A 16,452-nucleotide genomic window follows, 5' to 3' on the forward strand; every position below is an offset into this window, starting at 1 on the left:
CCACTTGGGTTCTTCCCCTCCCAGCTCTTGGGGAGCTCTGAGGAAGGCAGGAAAATGCTGCTCATTATTCCAGCAGCCTCCAAACACTAGGCACTTAGTGCTCAGCTGATGCCAACCTGAGAGAAGGGTCCAGTGTCCAGCTGGCACAACAATAGGCTGCTAACAACCAGCGTGCCCACCCCAGGCATCCCAGTCACGGGACCCAGCACAGCAGCCCGGGGCTCACATTGTGCTGAGCTGCCCTGAGCTGCTTGTGTCACTGCTTCCATGGTACCTTCCCTGGCCCCAGGGAATCACAGAATCAGTCAGGGTTGGAAGGGACCACCAAGGATCAGCCAGTTCCAACCCCCCTGCCATGGGCAGGGACACCCCACACTAGATCAGCCTGGCCAGAGCCTCAGCCAGCCTGGTCCAGGGCCTCAACCACCTCCCTGCACAACCCATTCCAGGGCTTCACCACTCTCATGGGGAAGAACTTCCTCCTCACCTCCAGCCTGAATCTCCCCACCTCCAGCTTCATTCCATTCCCCCTAGTCCTATCACTCCCTGACATCCTGAGCAGTCCCTCCCCAGCCTTCCTGGAGCCCCCTTCAGATCCTGGAAGGCCACAATGAGGTCTCCTCAGAGCCTTCTCTTCTCCAGACTGCACAGCCCCAACTCCTTCAGTCTGTCCTCACAGCAGAGCAGCTCCAGCCCTCTGCTCCTCCTCCTGGCCCTGCTCTGGACACCTTCCAGCACCTCCAGATCCCTCTTGTCATGGGGGCTCCAGAACTGGACAGGGATGCTCTGGGAGGTGCTGCTGCTGAGCAGCCTCATGACCCTTCCCCACGCTCTGCCCTGTTCCATGACTCACTCTCTGCTCCCAGCCTTTCCTTGCAGGCTGGGCAGGTGCCTCACCCCAAAAGCAGCACACTGTGTGCACCCCAAGCTCCCAGCACAGTCAGGAGCTGCTGCAATATCAACACAGTTATTGAGGAGGAACCTCCACCAGCAAGGACCAGCCTGCTGCCTGCCTTTTATGACACTCCACCAATTACTGACTCACAGTTGAGCAGCACAAACCCAGCTGCATTCTGAGGCAGCCTGGCTCTTCCCTGCCACACTGCAGCCCCTTGCTGGGAACCATGGGCTGGCAAGGGCTGGGAGGATCATCTGCTTTCAACCCCCCTGGCACAGGCTGGGACACCTTGCACTAGGGCAGGTTGCTCAAAGCCTCACCCAGCTTGGTCTCAAACTGCTCCAGGGATGCCCACAACTTCCCTGGGCAACCTGTTCCAGGGTCTCACCACCTGAAGGTACAGAGCTGCTTCCTAAGGACCAACCTAAGCCTACCCCACTCCACTTTGCTTAGTGGGCATGGTGGTGTTGGTTGGACTTCACCTTAATGAAGCCTCCCTTCCCTTCAGCAGCTCCCTGCAGCCCTGAGGCCCTGTGCTGCCCTCTCCCAGCATCACCTCCCTGCCTCCTGGCTGTCCTGTCCCATCCTAAAAGGGACAGAGGCTGCTGAATACACAACCACAACCCAGGCAGCCATCCTGGAGCCTGCTGAAAGCCACTCCAGAGGGAGAGACCAAAGCACTGCCACCCTCACAGCTGGCAGCCAGCCTCCCCAGGTGGCTGGAGAGACAGGGGAGAGGCTGCCAGCTCCCAGCTGGCATCCTCAGGAACACAAAGCCCCCTCTTCTCTCTCCCAGGAGTGTTTAACCTGTAGCTGAAGCTGTCAGCAGCTGCCTTGCCTTCACTGGCAGCCAGGGGAAGAGCCTTGGTGCAGCAGAGCTCACCTCCCCCAGGCCTCTCCCCCCCAGCCCACCTGCAGCTGGATGGGAGCAGAGCAAACCTGTCACCCCCACACTCCTGCAGCGAGGGCTGGGGAGGGTCTGCTGCCTTCTTAATTGCTGTTTTCTTTCCTCCTTTTCCTTCTTTTCCTTTCCCCCCCTCCCTCCTCTCATTTGCAGTTGGAGCTTTCCTCCCCTCCCCAGCCCACACACAGCTCCCAGCGCTGCCAGCTCGGCTGCCGCCGCCACGCAGGATTCCCCTTCCCTGCAGGGCCCAGGAGGAGCCAGGGGAGGCTGTTTCCTTTTCTCCTTAAGGAAATGCACTGGAGTTTTCCTCCCCTGAGCCTGGATTTCAGCTCTCACCCCAGGTCTCTGCTCCTGGCACCCGAGAGCGAGGCTGCGAGGATGGCAGCGGCGCAAAGCGAGGGCTCAGGGCCAGCCTAAGGCCACCAAGCTGAGCAGGGGGCTGGGGAACAACCCCTGTGGGGACAGGCTGGGAGAGCTGGGGGTGTTCAGCTGGAGAGGAGAAGGCTCCAGGGAGACCTCCAGAGCAGCCTTCTGGGGCCTGAAAAGGGCTGCAGGGATGCTGGGGAGGGACTGTTCACAAGGGCTGGGAGTGCCAGGACAAGGGACAGTGGCTTTGAGCTGGGAGAGGGCAGATTGAGGCTGGAGATTAGGAGGAAATTCCTTCCAGTGAGGCTGGGGAGACACTGGGACAGGTTGCCCAGGGAGGCTGTGGCTGTCCCCTCCCTGGAGGTGTTGAAGGCCAGGCTGGATGAGGCTCTGAGCATCCTGTGCTGGTGGGAGGTGTCCCTGCCCCTGGCAGGGGGCTGGAACTGGATGAGCTTCAAGGTCCCTCCCAACCCATTCTATGGATCTAGGGCTGGAGGCAATTCATTCCTTCACCTGCAATGTGGAAGGCAGAGAGAGGACTCAGCTCTGACCTGCTGCCCAGGGGGTGGTCAGAGCTCAGCTGGCACCGTGCCCTGCAGGGACAGCTGGGAGCAGGGATCACAGAGTCCTGCTGCCTGGGTCCCTTTCCAGCAGCATTCCTAGGGAGGGTATTTAAAGCAACCCAAAGGACATCCTCTGCACCCCAGAGCTGCCTGGAATCCCTGCAGTGCAGCTACCTCTGGGGCAAAGGGAAGGAGGAGGCCAGCAGCCAGCACACAATGCAAAGGTGAAGAGAAGTGGTGCAAGGCAGGAGACCTGTGCAAAGCCTTCCCAGGGAGAGCCTGGCACCAGAAGGCCTTGATGGAGGCTTTGGGATGCCAAGCAGAGATCAGAGATGACTAAAGAGGTGAAACAGCACAGAATCACCAAGGTTGGAAGAGACCTCAAAGCTCATCAAGCCCCACCTGGCACCACAGACCCCCTGACTAAACCATGGCAGCAAGTGCCACCTCCAATCCCCTCTTGAACACCTCCAGGGATGCTGACTCCACCACCTCAGGGCCTGCCAGCCTCTGCTCACTCCCCTCTGGAGGGCAACCTTTCATGCCTCTCTGGGAAGCCAGCAAGCAAAGGCTGTTTGGATAAACCTTGCTCCTTGTTCCACTGTAAATAACATCTGGCTCCCCAAGCCCAGCCCAGCCCCAGCTCCCTGCTCTGTGTCCTGCAGGCTGCAGGGGCAGCCATGGGGGCAGGCAGGCACAGCCAGGCCCTGTGGTGGGGCTTCAAAGCACTGCAAATGAATAATTTCTCTCCTTTTTTCCTACCCCTCTCTTCATGCCCAGCACACCTCCCCATCCCCCCTGCCCTCTAGGGACTATCTCAGCTCTCCTTCCACACTGGTTGAGCTCCTCCCCATCCCCCCTGCCCTCTAGGGACTATCTCAGCTCTTCTTGCACACTGATTGAGCTCCTCCCCATCCCCCCTGCCCTCTAGGGACTATCTCAGCTCTCCTTGCACACTGCTTCAGTTCCTCCCCATCCCCCCTGCCCTCTAGGGACTATCTCAGCTCTCCTTGCACACTGCTTGAGCTCCTCCCCATCCCCCCTGCCCTCTAGGGACTATCTCAGCTCTCCTTGCACACTGCTTGAGCTCCTCCCCATCCCCCCTGCCCTCTAGGGACTATCTCAGCTCTCCTTGCACACTGCTTGAGTTCCTCCCCATCCCCCCTGCCCTCTAGGGACTATCTCAGCACTCCTTGCACACTGATTGAGTTCCTCCCCATCCCCCCTGCCCTCTAGGGACTATCTCAGCTCTTCCACACTGGTTGAGCTCCTCCCCATCCCCCCTGCCCTCTAGGGACTATCTCAGCTCTTCCACACTGGTTGAGCTCCTCCCCATCTCCCTCTACCCTCCAAGGACTATCTCAGCACTCCTTGCACACTGATTGAGTTCCTCCCCATCTCCCCCTGCCCTCTAAGGACTATCTCAGCTCTTCCACACTGATTGAGCTCCTCCCCATCCCCCCTGCCCTCTAAGGACTATCTCAGCTCTTCTTGCACACTGGTGGAGTTCCTCCCCAGCCAGCTGCCCACAGCTCTGGTGTCCTTGACAAGCTCAGATGGATTCTTGCACAAGCCTTGGAAGCTGGGGAGATAAGAGAGGCCAGCATGAGATAAACAGAGCGAGGCAGAGCCCTCTCTTGCTGGAAACCACATGGCTGGACTCTAGTCCTGGGGCACTGGGAGGAAGAGAGAGGTGCTGCTGGGCTGCACACGTGCTGAGCCCATGGGCTGCAGCCCACTGCCCTTGGTAGGACACTGCTTGGACTCTGGTGAGGTTTTTCCCAGCCCAAACAAGTCTGTGGTCAGGAAGGGATGCCACAGGCAGCCCCCAAGCCCCAAACACAGAGAGAGTTCCACCTGGCTTCCAGCAGCAGCCCAGCAGAGCCCAGCAGGCTCAAAGCTCAGGAGGGGAGGAGGAAAGGGACTGCAGGGGGGCTGAGCTGTTTGAAGCTCTCTTGGCTGTGTTCAAGCCTCCTCCTCTCCTGCCTCACAAGCTGATAAGCTGTGTGCTGCACAGGAGCCTCCTGAGCTAAGAGAGGATTACAGCCTGGCTCCCACACACAGTGACAGGGTTGGAAGGGACCTTACAGCTCATAGAATGGTTTGGGTTGGGAGGGACCTTCAGGATCATCCAGTTCCACTCCACCCCTGCCATGGGCAGGGAGACTTTCCCCCCAGCCCAGGCTGCCCAAAGCCTCATCCAGCCTGGGCTTAAACACCTCCAGGGATGAGGCATCCACAACTTCCCTGAGCAACCCATTCCAGTGCCTCCCCCCCTCCCTGTGCAGAGCTTCCTCCTCATGTCCAACCTAAACCTCCCCTGCTCCAGCTCCAAACCCTCCCCTCTCATCCTATCACCCCAAGCCCTTCTCAACAGTCCCTCCCCAGCCTGCCTGTAGGTCCCCTTCAGGTACTGAACTGCAGCTCTGAGCTCTCCCTGGAGCCTTCTCTTCTCCAGGCTGACCACCCCCAACTCTTTCAGCCTGTCTTCAGCTCTGCTTTTCCAACCCCTGCCCCTTGCCCTTTCACCAAGGACCCTCACAAAAAGTCCCTCTCCAGCTTTCCAGGAGCCCCCTGGCAGAGCTCCAGGCCTCCAGGGGTTCCACTTAGAGGAGGGGGAAACAGAGGAACCAAATCATTGCTGCAGGAGGTGCCCTGACAAACAGTCCCAGAGCTGGGCTGAGGTCTTCCCTTCCCCTCACCACCCCCAGGTCTGCTCTGCTCTGAGACTGGGGGGGGGGCTGCTTGCACCCCCCAGGGCACCTAACTGTGCTTGCCACACTGCTATCATGGTGTGATTAGTTGCACAATTAATCATTAATAAGAAGGGATTGGAGGGGATTAAGGACTTAAATAGAACACATGCTGCTAATGGGAAGCTCTCAAACCATGCTGCCTCCTCCCTCAGGCACCACCTCAGCTTCTCCCGGGCCTGAGCTGGCTCCAGCAAGACTTTGTCCCTGCACCTCTCCCCCCCTGCTTTCCACCACTCTGAAGCTGCAGCCAAGGGGATTCAGGAGCCTGATGGGCACCTCTGGGCACCACAGCCACGGGGGGTGCCAGGGGCAGCACAGCTGGGGAGGAGCAGCTGAGGGAGCTGGGGGTGCTCAGCCTGCAGCAAAAGAGGCTGAGGGGAGACCTCACTGCTCTCTGCAGCTCCCTGAGAGGAGGCTGGAGCCAGGTGTGGGTTGGGCTCTGCTCCCTAGTCCCAGGTGACAGGACAAGAGGCAATGGCCTCAAATTGTGCCAGGGGAGGGCCCAGAGGGAGAGCTGGCCCTGCAGAGGAGTTCTCTGCACTGGGCAACGCTTGAGACTGCCATAAGAAACTCTGCCAGCTGATGGCCTGAGGCATTGGCCCAGCACCTGGCAAGCTTCTGCCCCTGCTCAGTCTGAGGAGTGACATGGGGTCACCCCTGCACCCCATGCAGGGGATCCCTGGGGGTGGATCCATGGCATCCCATGCAGATCCCTGGGGCTGGATCTGCATCATCCCATGCAGGAGATCCCTGGGGGATGGATCCATGGCATCCCATGCAGGAGATCCCTGGGGGTGGATCTGCATCATCCCATGCAGGAGATCCCTGGGGGTGGATCCATGGCATCCCATGCAGGGGATCCCTGGGGGGGGATCTGCAGCATCCCATGCAGGAGATCCCTGGGGGATGGATCCATGGCATCCCATGCAGGAGATCCCTGGGGGTGGATCTGCATCATCCCATGCAGGAGATCCCTGGGGGTGGATCCATGGCATCCCATGCAGGGGATCCCTGGGGGGGGATCTGCAGCATCCCATGCAGGAGATCCCTGGGGGGGGATCCATGGCATCCCATGCAGGGGATCCCTGGGGGTAGATCTACAGCACCCCATGCAGGATACCCCTGGGGGTGGATCCATGGCATCCCATGCAGGGGATCCCTGGGGGTGGATCTACAGCATCCCATGCAGGAGACTCCTGGGGGTGGATCCATGGCATCCCATGCAGGGGATCCCTGGGGGTGGATCTGCATCATCCCATGCAGGGGATCCCTGGGGGTGGATCTGCATCATCCCATGCAGGGGATCCCTGGGGGATGGATCTGCATCATCCCATGCAGGGGATCCATGGGGGATGGATCTGCATCATCCCATGCAGGGGATCCCTGCAGTGCTCTGGTGTGGCAGTGCTGGCAGAGCAGCTCCCTGGCTGTGCTGAGCCTGGTCCTGGGACACAAACAAGAGGCTCTCAGTGCCTGGGGCTGCTGCCATTCCCCCCTCTGGCCACTGCCAGGCTGAGGGAGCAGCCAGGCTCAATGCCTCCAGTGCAGGGGCAGAGCAGGAGGGCTACAAAGGCTTTGCCCCTGGCTGTGGTCCTCCCCAAGCAGGATGGGGGAGCCCTGGCAGAGCTGCCCAGAGGCTCTCCTGGAGAGCCCCAGCCCAGGATGGGGCTGCTCCCTGCCCTGCCCTGCCACTGCTCTTCAGCCCCTCAGTGGCACCCATGAAGAGCAGAGGGCACCCTGAGGTGCCAGCCTCAGGCTGGCTTGGGAGCTCCCCTCTGGGAGCTTGCTGGGCAGGGCTGGAAGCCAGCTGCCAGCACGATGGGCAAGGCACAAAGGAGGGCTAAGGACAGGCTGGGATTGGTGAGACACAGCATGTTGCAGGCTGCTCAGGCTTCCTGCATCCTGTGGCACAGGGATTGCTGTGCAGTAATTAGTTAATAATTAGAGGCTGCCCAAGCCTCAGGAGGATCTGCAGCAGAAGGAGCAGCGAGGGCTGGAGGAACATTTTCCTTATTGCTTCTCCCTGGCACTGAAGTCACTGCCTCTAGCTTGAGGCACACACAGCAGATGCCAGGAAGGGGTTTATGCCTCCAGGGACACAGGAGTGGTTCCTCCTCCTCCTGTGATCACTGTTCCCTTCAAGGGGAGCCAAACCTTCCCCTGCACCTCAGCCCAGCTCTCCACTTGGCTATTCACCCCCCACCCAGATGGGAAGCCCAGAAGAGCAGAGGTGGGTTGGGACTCACCCAAGAGCAAACAGCAAGGCAATGGCACAGCCAGGAGAAGCATGCAGAAGGGCTGGGCCCTGGAGCCTACCTCCAAACGACTCCTGCAGCACTGGGTCCTTTGGGCTGTTGGTCATGGACCCCCCCTGCCCAGCAGGGCTGGATCCTGACCTGAGGCACAGCCCACAGGGTCACTGCAGAAAGGAGAGGGAGTTCCTGGCTCCCCAGGGTGACAGCAGAGGTGACACAAGCACAACACAGAGAGCCTACTAGGAAACCAGAGAGGAGTTGTGACACTCACAGCCTGGGCTGGTGACAAAAGGGCCATGCCCTGTGCTGCTGGGGGGCTGCTGGCTTCAACCAGAGCCCTGCTGATTTGCACCACTGGGGGAAGCAGGGCAGGGAGGGAGATCTTTTACCCCCCAAGGTGGGCAGATGGACCAGGAGGGTTCATTCCTGGGGTGAAGAGAGGTGCCCCCAGCTGCCATTTCCCTCTTCAACCCAGATGTTTCAAGTCTAAAATACATCACCAAACCTCAAGGTGCTCTTGGAGATCCCTGAAGCTCCCTGGTTGCATCTTTTGAGGGTGCCAGGGAGTGACAGGACTGGGGGAGAGGGAGTAGAAATGGGGAGATTCAGATTGGATGTCAGGAAGAAGTTGTTCCCCAGGAGGGTGGTGAGAGCCTGGCACAGGCTGCCCAGGGAGCTGGTGGAAGCCTCATCCCTGGAGGTGTTTGCAGCCAGGCTGGAGGTGGCTGTGAGCAACCTGCTGTGGTGTGAGGTGTCCCTGCCCATGGTTGGAGCTGGCTGAGCCTTGAGGTCCCTCCCAACCCTGACAGCTCTATGACCTCTGGGTACCTCCAAATCAGCAGCAGCTGCCCCAGCACAGGCTCAGGGCTGCTCTGAGAAGCTTTCCATCAAATCATTCAGGCCATGCTGAAAGGCAGAAAAATCAAGCTCCAGGTGATGGATACAGGGGGGGGGGTGGGGGGGAGAAAAAACCCCAACCCCAACCCCTGCTGGATTTCTGTGCATCCTCACAAGGCTTCTGTTCACCAGGGCTGCCAGAGCCAGCAACTAAAAAAAGATCTGCCTTCCAGAGTGGGCAGAGGGAGAAGCCACAGCACAGGGAGGGAAGGAAGGGGATGTGTGTACAGTTAAATCTAACTGGGCTCCTGAACAACCCCCCCACCCCCCTGATTAACACTCAGCAGATAATTAAACAGAGCCAAGTCAAAACAACCTCCCTCAAACCAAAGCAGAGCCCCAGCAGCAGGCAGTGGAACGTTTGGAATGCTCCCCAAAAAGGCACACTTGGATCTCCTCAGAGGCTGCAGTGTTTATGGTCAAGCTCCAGCAGCCTCCTCTCCTTTGGGCTGGTTTGGGTTTGGGGTGGGGGGAGGTTTTAATTCAGCAGTTTGATTCATCATCATCATCATCTCCCAAACTACAGCAGCAGCCCCCAGCAAAACTGCTCAGCTCCAGCCCCCCCTGCAAGCCTTCAGCTTTGGGTGGTCTTACAGGGCCACAGCTGAGCAGCTCAGAACAACAAGGTGGGCAGGGGGAGGGGGGAGGTCCATGGGGGAGGCTTCAGTAAGGAAAACCTCTCTGCAGGGCAGGTCATGAGCCAAGGCTGAAAGGCTGCCCAAAGGACAAAGAAAATTCACCTCAGCCCTGCTTCAGGAGCTCCTTCCCCCAGCTCCTGCCCACCCCCGACACTGGGGTGCATTATGCCCCCCACCCTCACTCCAAGAAGGGCATTGAGGGGCTGGAATGGGTCCAGAGGAGTGAAACAGAGCTGGGGAAGGGTCTGGAGAACAGAGCTGGGGAAGAGCAGCTGAGGGTGTTCAGCCTGGAGGAGAGGAGGCTGAGGGAGACCTCCTTGCTCTCTGCAGCTCCCTGAGAGGAGGCTGGAGCCGGGGGGGGCTTGGGCTCTGCCCCCAAGTAACCAGCAATAGGAGAAGAGGAAATGGCCTCCAGCTGCAGCAGGGGAGGTTTAGGTTGGACATTAGGAACAATTTCTTGACTGCAGGAGTGGTCAGGGATTGGCACAGGCTGCCCAGGGAGGTGGTGGAGCCCCCATCCCTGCAGGGGTTCAAGGCATGTGGCCATGGCACTTGGGGCCATGCTTTGGTGGCCATGGAGGGGTTGGGTTGCTGGCTGGACTGGATGACCTTAGAGGCCTTTCCCAACCAAAACAAGTCCATGATTCTGTGATTCCTCAGATATCCCAAGGCCTGGAGCTGTATTCCCTCAGGTCCTATCACCCCAGAACTTGTGGTGCATTAAGGAGAAAGAACTTGAGCAGGAGCCCAGCTGCTCTTCAGGTGTGGAAAGAGCCAGGCAGGCTCTCAGCAGGGCTCAGCCTGCTGTGCTGGAGAGAGGTGGACATTTCCCAGTGGGAATGCAGCATGCCCAGCCTGCCTCCCTGCCTGCCAGGCTCCAGCTTCAGCTGTGGTGCTTTGCAGCCCATCCCTGAGAGAGCAAAGGAAAGCCAGGAGGCAAAGGGAGCAGAGATCTCAGGCTGTGATTGGAGACACAGCAAGAACAAAGCCACAGGAAAGGAGGGAGGTGAAGAAGGACCAAGTGAGAGGAGAGACTGCAGGGAGGCTCTGATGGAGCCCAGCCATGGGCTGAAGGCTTGCTGGAGCTCTGCTCTTTAGCTTGGAAATCACTCCACAGCAGCTGCTCCCCCAGCCAGGCTGCCCAAGACAAAGATCCCAGCAAAGATTGGGAGCTGCTGAGCAAACAAGCAGCAGATGAGCAATGCTGGCTGCAGGCAAAATGCTACCTGGAAAGAAATCTTGATTAGAAATGGAAAGAGAGAGAGAGAGAGGGAAAGATGCTCCAGCCAATTACAGATCCCCTCTGCAAGGTTAATTGTTCACCAGATCCTAATCTGGGCTTTCTCATCTGCCATCATCACCAACAGGTTGCTCTCTGCTATCAGCTGTCCCTTCACAAACAGCAGCAGCAAGCTCAGCTGGAGAAAAGCAAACCTGGCAGGTCAGACCTGCACCCACACAGCTTGCTGAGGGCAGAGACCTTTCCTTGCTCTTCTGCCCCTAAAGATGTAAACCAACAGCCAGAGCTGACCTCCAGGCTCACAGGGCACTCATCATGCAGAGCAGAGCTCAGTCCCAGCTAAGGGAGGGATCCTCTCTGAGCTCTGCAGCTAGCTCCCAGAGTCACAACTGCCTGTCACAGAATCCCAGCGTGGTAGAGGTTGGAAGGGACCTCTGGAGCTCAGCCACTCCAAGCCCCCCTGCCCCAGCAGGGCACCCACAGCAGCTTGCCCAGGAGCACAATGGCCAGGGGGGGGCTGGAATCATAGTATCACAGTATCATAGTGTCATTCAGGGTTGGAAGGGAGCACAAGGATCATCTAGTTCCAACCCCCCTGCCATGTGCAGGGACACCCCACACTAGATCAGGCTGGCCACAGCCTCATCTCTCTAGGGAAGGAGACTCTACAACCTCTCTGGGCAGCCTGCTGCAGGGCTCCAGCAGCCTCACACCAAAGAAGCCTCTCCTCATGCTCAGATGGAGCCTCCTGGGTTCCAGAGCTGCTCTAAGTCATTAAAAGGGAGTATTTTAGTTCACTTCAGACAATTCCATCCTCATTCTGGCCTTGCAGTGCTTACAATAAGTGGTGATGGATGTCAGGTCCTCTCCCTTTAGCAGCTTGCCCAGCAGCACAGTGGCATGGGGGGGTTGGAAGCTCTCCAGAGGAGACTCCACAACCTCTCTGGGCAGCCTGCTGCAGGCCTCCAGCAGCCTCACAGCAAAGAATTCTTCCCTCACATTTAAATGGAACCTCCTGGGTGCCAGTTTGTGCCCACTGCCCCTTGCCCTCTCCCTGGGCACCACTGAGAAGAGTCTGGCCCCAGCCTTCTTCTGTCTCACCATGTGGTGCAGCACAGAGGAGGGATCCTCATGGGCTGGGGAGATCAAAGCTCCCCCAGGCTTTCTGCAGCACCTTGACCTAAAGCCATGGTGTCTCTCTTCCCCCTGAAGCTGCCTGCAGCTCCACAGGGCCAGCAGCATTTGAAGCAGATGGTTCAGATGCCAGCACAAGGCAGCTGGGCAGGGCAGCTGCCCTGCAGCCACCTGCAGCGGACCACAATGTGTCAGCATCACTTCACCCTTTGTCACTCACTCGCCAGCAAAGCTCATCTGAAGGGTCCATTCAAGGGCCCACAAAGGGTTTGTTCAGTGAAAAGGGCTTCACAGCATTGAGAGAGGGACTTCAGGGCTTCCACAGCCACCTCTGCCAGCAGCCCAAAGCTCCACAGACCTCAAGGAGCCAACCTCAGAGAACAAAGCAAGGCCAAGAGTTACCAGCTGGAGGAACTCAGAGATGGGGGGAAGCTGATGTGCCTGAGGTCACACAGAACCCATGGCCAGGCCAGGGACAGGGTCAGACCTCCAGAGCCCTGTCCTGTTGCAACACTTCCTCACTTTTCCAAGCAGGACAAGAGAGGAGGAACTCCCAGGGATCGCAGGGGAGGTTGTTCCACCACTCCTTTAGGACCTACCCTCACACAGACACGTTCCAACACACAGCACCAACCCTTTCCTGCACCAGGGAGCAGCTCTGGGCTCATGGAACCAAAACTCTGCAGCCTGCAAAGCCTCCCATCAAGCATGGTCCCACCTGCAGAACGGGCACCAAAGCCTGCACAGAAGTCTTCTGGCATGACAAAAAGAGGTCTAAAAGCCACCAAACTGTGAGCTGGATGCCTCTCACACACACCCCCAGATGGAGTTTCATGGATGGGGGGCCAGCTGGTGAACCAGATGCCCTCCTGCTCCTGCCTCTGTTCCTTCTTTGCATCAGGCTCTTCCTGGGCATACCACAACCCACTGATGCTTATTGTCCAGGAAGGGAAGGATGCTCTAGGCTACAAACACACTTTGAGATCTCAGAGTGCCACCACTGGTGTGTTCCCACTGCCTCTAGCTGACCACTGACCCTCTGGTTTGGTGCTTGCATCAGGGGAATCTTCCCAGGATCATGGGACCTGGGTTTCAAGACCTCTCCCTCCACAGCTGGGGGTGGCCCCAGCTGCCCTCTCAGTGCCTGGTGACGCTGACAAACAATCCCCTGGCTTGTGACTTCCACCTTTCAGCTCTGTTTGTCAGCACATGCTGCAGCTCTTCACTGCCCCATTGCTGCTGAGGAAGAAATGAATCCCATTTCCTCCTCCTCCTTCTCCTGCCAGGCAGAGGGTCCTGCCCAGAGCCCCCTGCCCTTTCACCAGTCTCATCTGGAGGCACTTCCTGCCTGCAGCTTGTTCAAAGAGATTCCCCTCCAGGCACCTTCTCCAGCCCCCAGCAGACACACTTCACACCCTGCATCTGGCTGATGCAGAGCACAAAACCCCCAACCCCAGCAGCTTCAGGCCTGACCCAGCTGCTTGCTTCTTTCTGAGCTAATGGGGGCAAGCTCTCCACACCCATGGGAGCTTGTCAGAGCAAAGAGCTGTGCTGGAGCCACAGAGCCATTGAGGTTGGAGAAGACCTCCAAGATCATCAAATCCAAACATCAACCCAACACCAACACCACCATGGCCACCAAACCATGCCCTGAAGTGATTGCAGGTGATACCCACAGCACAGCAAGGAGGATGCCCCAGCAGCAGGATTCCATCCTGAGTAGGGGAAGCCACCAGGCAGACCCTGCAAGCCCCCCATGGAAACTCTTCACTGGAGGTGTTTAAGACCAGGCTGGATGAGGCTCTGGGCAGGCTGATCTAGTGTGGGGTGTCCCTGCCCATGGCAGGGGGGTTGGAACTAGATGATCATTGTGGTCCCTTCCAACCCTGACTGATTCTATGATACTATGATCACAGAATTGTTGGGGTGGGAAAAGACCTCTGAGGCCACCGAGTCTGGAGACAGAAGGGATCCCTCTGGTGCTTGCCAGAGGGACCCATACCAGGGATGGAGAAGTTGGCAGGTTGAACAAGGCTTCCTAAACCACATTTAGGACCAAAAGCCATGCAGGGATCTCCCCTGTCAGGAAACAGACAGCTAGAAACTGCTCTCCACAACCGGCTGCAAGGAGGTGGGAATCAGGTGGGGGTTGGCCTCTTCTCCCTAGTATCAGGTGATAGAATGAGGTTAAACAGCCTCAGGTTACACCAGGGGAGGGTTAGGTTGGAGATGAGGAACAATTTCTTTGCTGCCAGAGTGGTCAGGGCTTGGCACAGGCTGCCCAGGGAGGTGGTGGAGTCCCCATGCCTGGAGGGGGTTCAAGAAACCTGTGGCCGTGGCACTTGGGGCCAGGGTTTGGTGGGGCTGGGTTGATGGTTGGACTGGATGCTCTCAGAGGTCTTCTCCAACCTTACTGACCCTAAGAATTTCCCGCAGTTCTCGGTACCCAGCCGACCACCCCCCGCCCCCCCACCGTGTCCCGGCTCCAGCTGCTCCCTCCCCGCCGCTTTCCGCCCGAGCAGTCCCGAAGCAGCGGCAATGCCCTGCCCAGCGCTGCCCGCCCGGGGGAGGTGCACGGGGGGGCAGCGGGGACCCCGCAGCCCCCCGCCGGGACCCCGGCACTCACCGCTCGCTCTGCCGCCTTCCTCCTTCCTGCCGCCGCCACGCCGGGGCCCGGCAAGCGCAGGGGCGGTGCTGCGGGGCCGCTCCGGGGCCGGGCCGGGGGCAGCGGCGCCGCGCCGGGGCTGCGGCCGGGGCTGGAACGAACGCGGGGACGGTACCGGAGAGGGTTTGGAGCGGAGCCGGGGCAGAAGCGGCGCCGGAGCGTTACCGGAGCGGGAGCGTTACCGGAGCCGGAAGGGGCTGGAGCGGTGCCCGAGCGGTGCCGGTACAGACGAGGTGCCGAAGTGGTGTCGGAGCCGGAAGGGCTGGAGCGGTGCTAGTGCCCGAACGGTACCGGTGTCGGAAGAGGCTAGAGTAGAGTCGGCACCGGAGCAGAAGCGGTGCCGGTACCGCAACAGAAACGGTGCCGGGAGGGTTAGAGTGGTGTCGGAGCAAGAGCGGTACCGGTACCGGAGTAGAAGTGGTGCTGGAATGGGTTAGAGTGGTGCCGGTACCGGAGCCGAAGCGGTGCTGTTACCGGAGCCGAAGCGGTGCCGGGTGGAGTTAAAGCGGTGCCGGAACCGGAGCAAAAGCGGTGCCGGTATCGAAGCGGTGCCAGTACCGGTGCCGGAGCCAGAAACGGTTGGAGCGGAGCCGGTGCGGGTGCGGGACCCGGCGCGGTGCCGGTGCCTCGCTCGGGGCTGCGCTGGCTCCTCCCCGCCCGTAGCCCCGGGGTAAGAAGTCCGCTCGGCTCCGTTGCCCTCGCTCGGCCCGGGGCGACAGCGGGCAGGAGCCGGCTCTGCCCGGGGGAGGGAAGGAGCTGCTCTGCGGGCTGGGGGGAACCGCACACAGCTCTCCCCTTCCCGATCCCAGAGGGTCCCCTCCTCCTGTCCGTCCTGCAGATGCGAGGCCAGCCCCTGAGAAACCGGGGGCACGGCAGGGACTTGTGTCCCTTGGGCACCCTTGGCAATCTCAGCCCTTGTCGCTCCACCGGGGTTGTGTATTTAGCAGCAGCTTCACCCCCCACCCCCACCCCACCCCCAGCTATTTATTGTCTTATATTTAGCTAAACAGCCTCAGTTTGCCGAAAATAGAGGAGCCACGGAAATAAATCAGGCTGCCTGGAGGTGCCAAGGCTGTCTGCCTGCAACTAATTAATTTCTTATATCCCCAGCTATATTCATCCTCGTCTCCCCTCCACAGAGCATCCTGGCAGCTGAGCTTTGCTCATGAGTGGCTCTGATGCCTAAATCTGGGGGATGTGCAGGAGGTTTAATGTGGAGCAGGAAGGCAGGGGGGATGCCTGCAGGGCACCTGGGGAGGGAAGGGTCAAAATCCACCTACAGAAGAGGATGGTGAGTGGCAACTCAGACACAGCAGAGCTCTTGAGGAGGAGGAGGAGGAGGAAAGGAAGGCTGGCAGGCATAGAGGATCTTCTCCTTTCCAAACATCTGAGATTCCACAAGGAACACTGTCCAGGAGACACAAATTCAGGCTTGCTTGGTTCTGCTGTTGACAGAACTCCTCTCTTTTTTCCCCTTTTGGAACGTGGGAGTCTTGGGGGACTTGCTGCCTCTCTCTTCCTATATTAGAACCACGGAGCTTGCTGGGAGACACTGTGAGGAACAGGGAAGTGGTTCACAGATGGCACTGCAGAAGCCTAAAAGCTGAGGCTCCCCGCCCCCCCTCCCCCAGGGAGGAAAGGAATATTTCCCTGGGATCCATCTTGTTTGCTCACTTCAGCCTGCCCCATGGCAACACCCAGCCAAGACCTGACACCCTCAGTAATGCTCATCTGCTCCCTGAGTGGGGGAAAACATTCAGCACCAGCTCCTGTGGCAACTCCTCCAGTGAGCACATGAGCTGAGACTTGTCTGAGCACACAGAGCTGGCTAAGAGGGCTCTGAGCTGGAATTGTCCCTCCAGAAGCAGGTGTGAGGGTTGCAGCCTGGGGCACCTTGCCCCAGCTGGGGCCTGATGACTCCAGAGCAGAGGTAGGAGCCCATCCTCCACCACACAGCTTGCTTCTCCCCTGCCCCTTGGGGAGCTGCATCCTCGGCTCTGCAGGGTGTGAGGAGGAGCAGCAAAGGGCAAGCCCCAGAGACACGATGTGCAGGCTGACCCTTGGCTCCCGTGAGAGGCTGCCCTCCCTTCACCCCTGGTCAATGAGTACCAGGTCATGTGGGCTGCAGACTCAGCA

At 59.1% G+C, this 16,452-nt stretch overlaps 1 protein-coding gene across 1 annotated transcript in view; it reads right to left on the minus strand.

Moving 5' to 3' along the window:
* Positions 1–15,251, minus strand: part of CDK18 (cyclin dependent kinase 18) — a 37,333-nt gene extending 22,082 nt beyond the window's left edge. Inside the window, exon 1 of the mRNA XM_068159662.1 lies at positions 14,278–15,251. The gene's annotated coding sequence lies outside the window, so the exon portion shown is untranslated. The remainder of the gene's footprint in view (positions 1–14,277) is intronic.
* Between the last annotated feature and the right edge of the window lie 1,201 nt (positions 15,252–16,452).

This window comes from Melanerpes formicivorus, unplaced genomic scaffold (genome assembly GCF_026170545.1).
Source record: "Melanerpes formicivorus ecotype bairdi unplaced genomic scaffold, bMelFor1.0.p_v2 SCAF_46, whole genome shotgun sequence".
NCBI classification, from domain to species: Eukaryota; Metazoa; Chordata; class Aves; order Piciformes; family Picidae; genus Melanerpes; species Melanerpes formicivorus.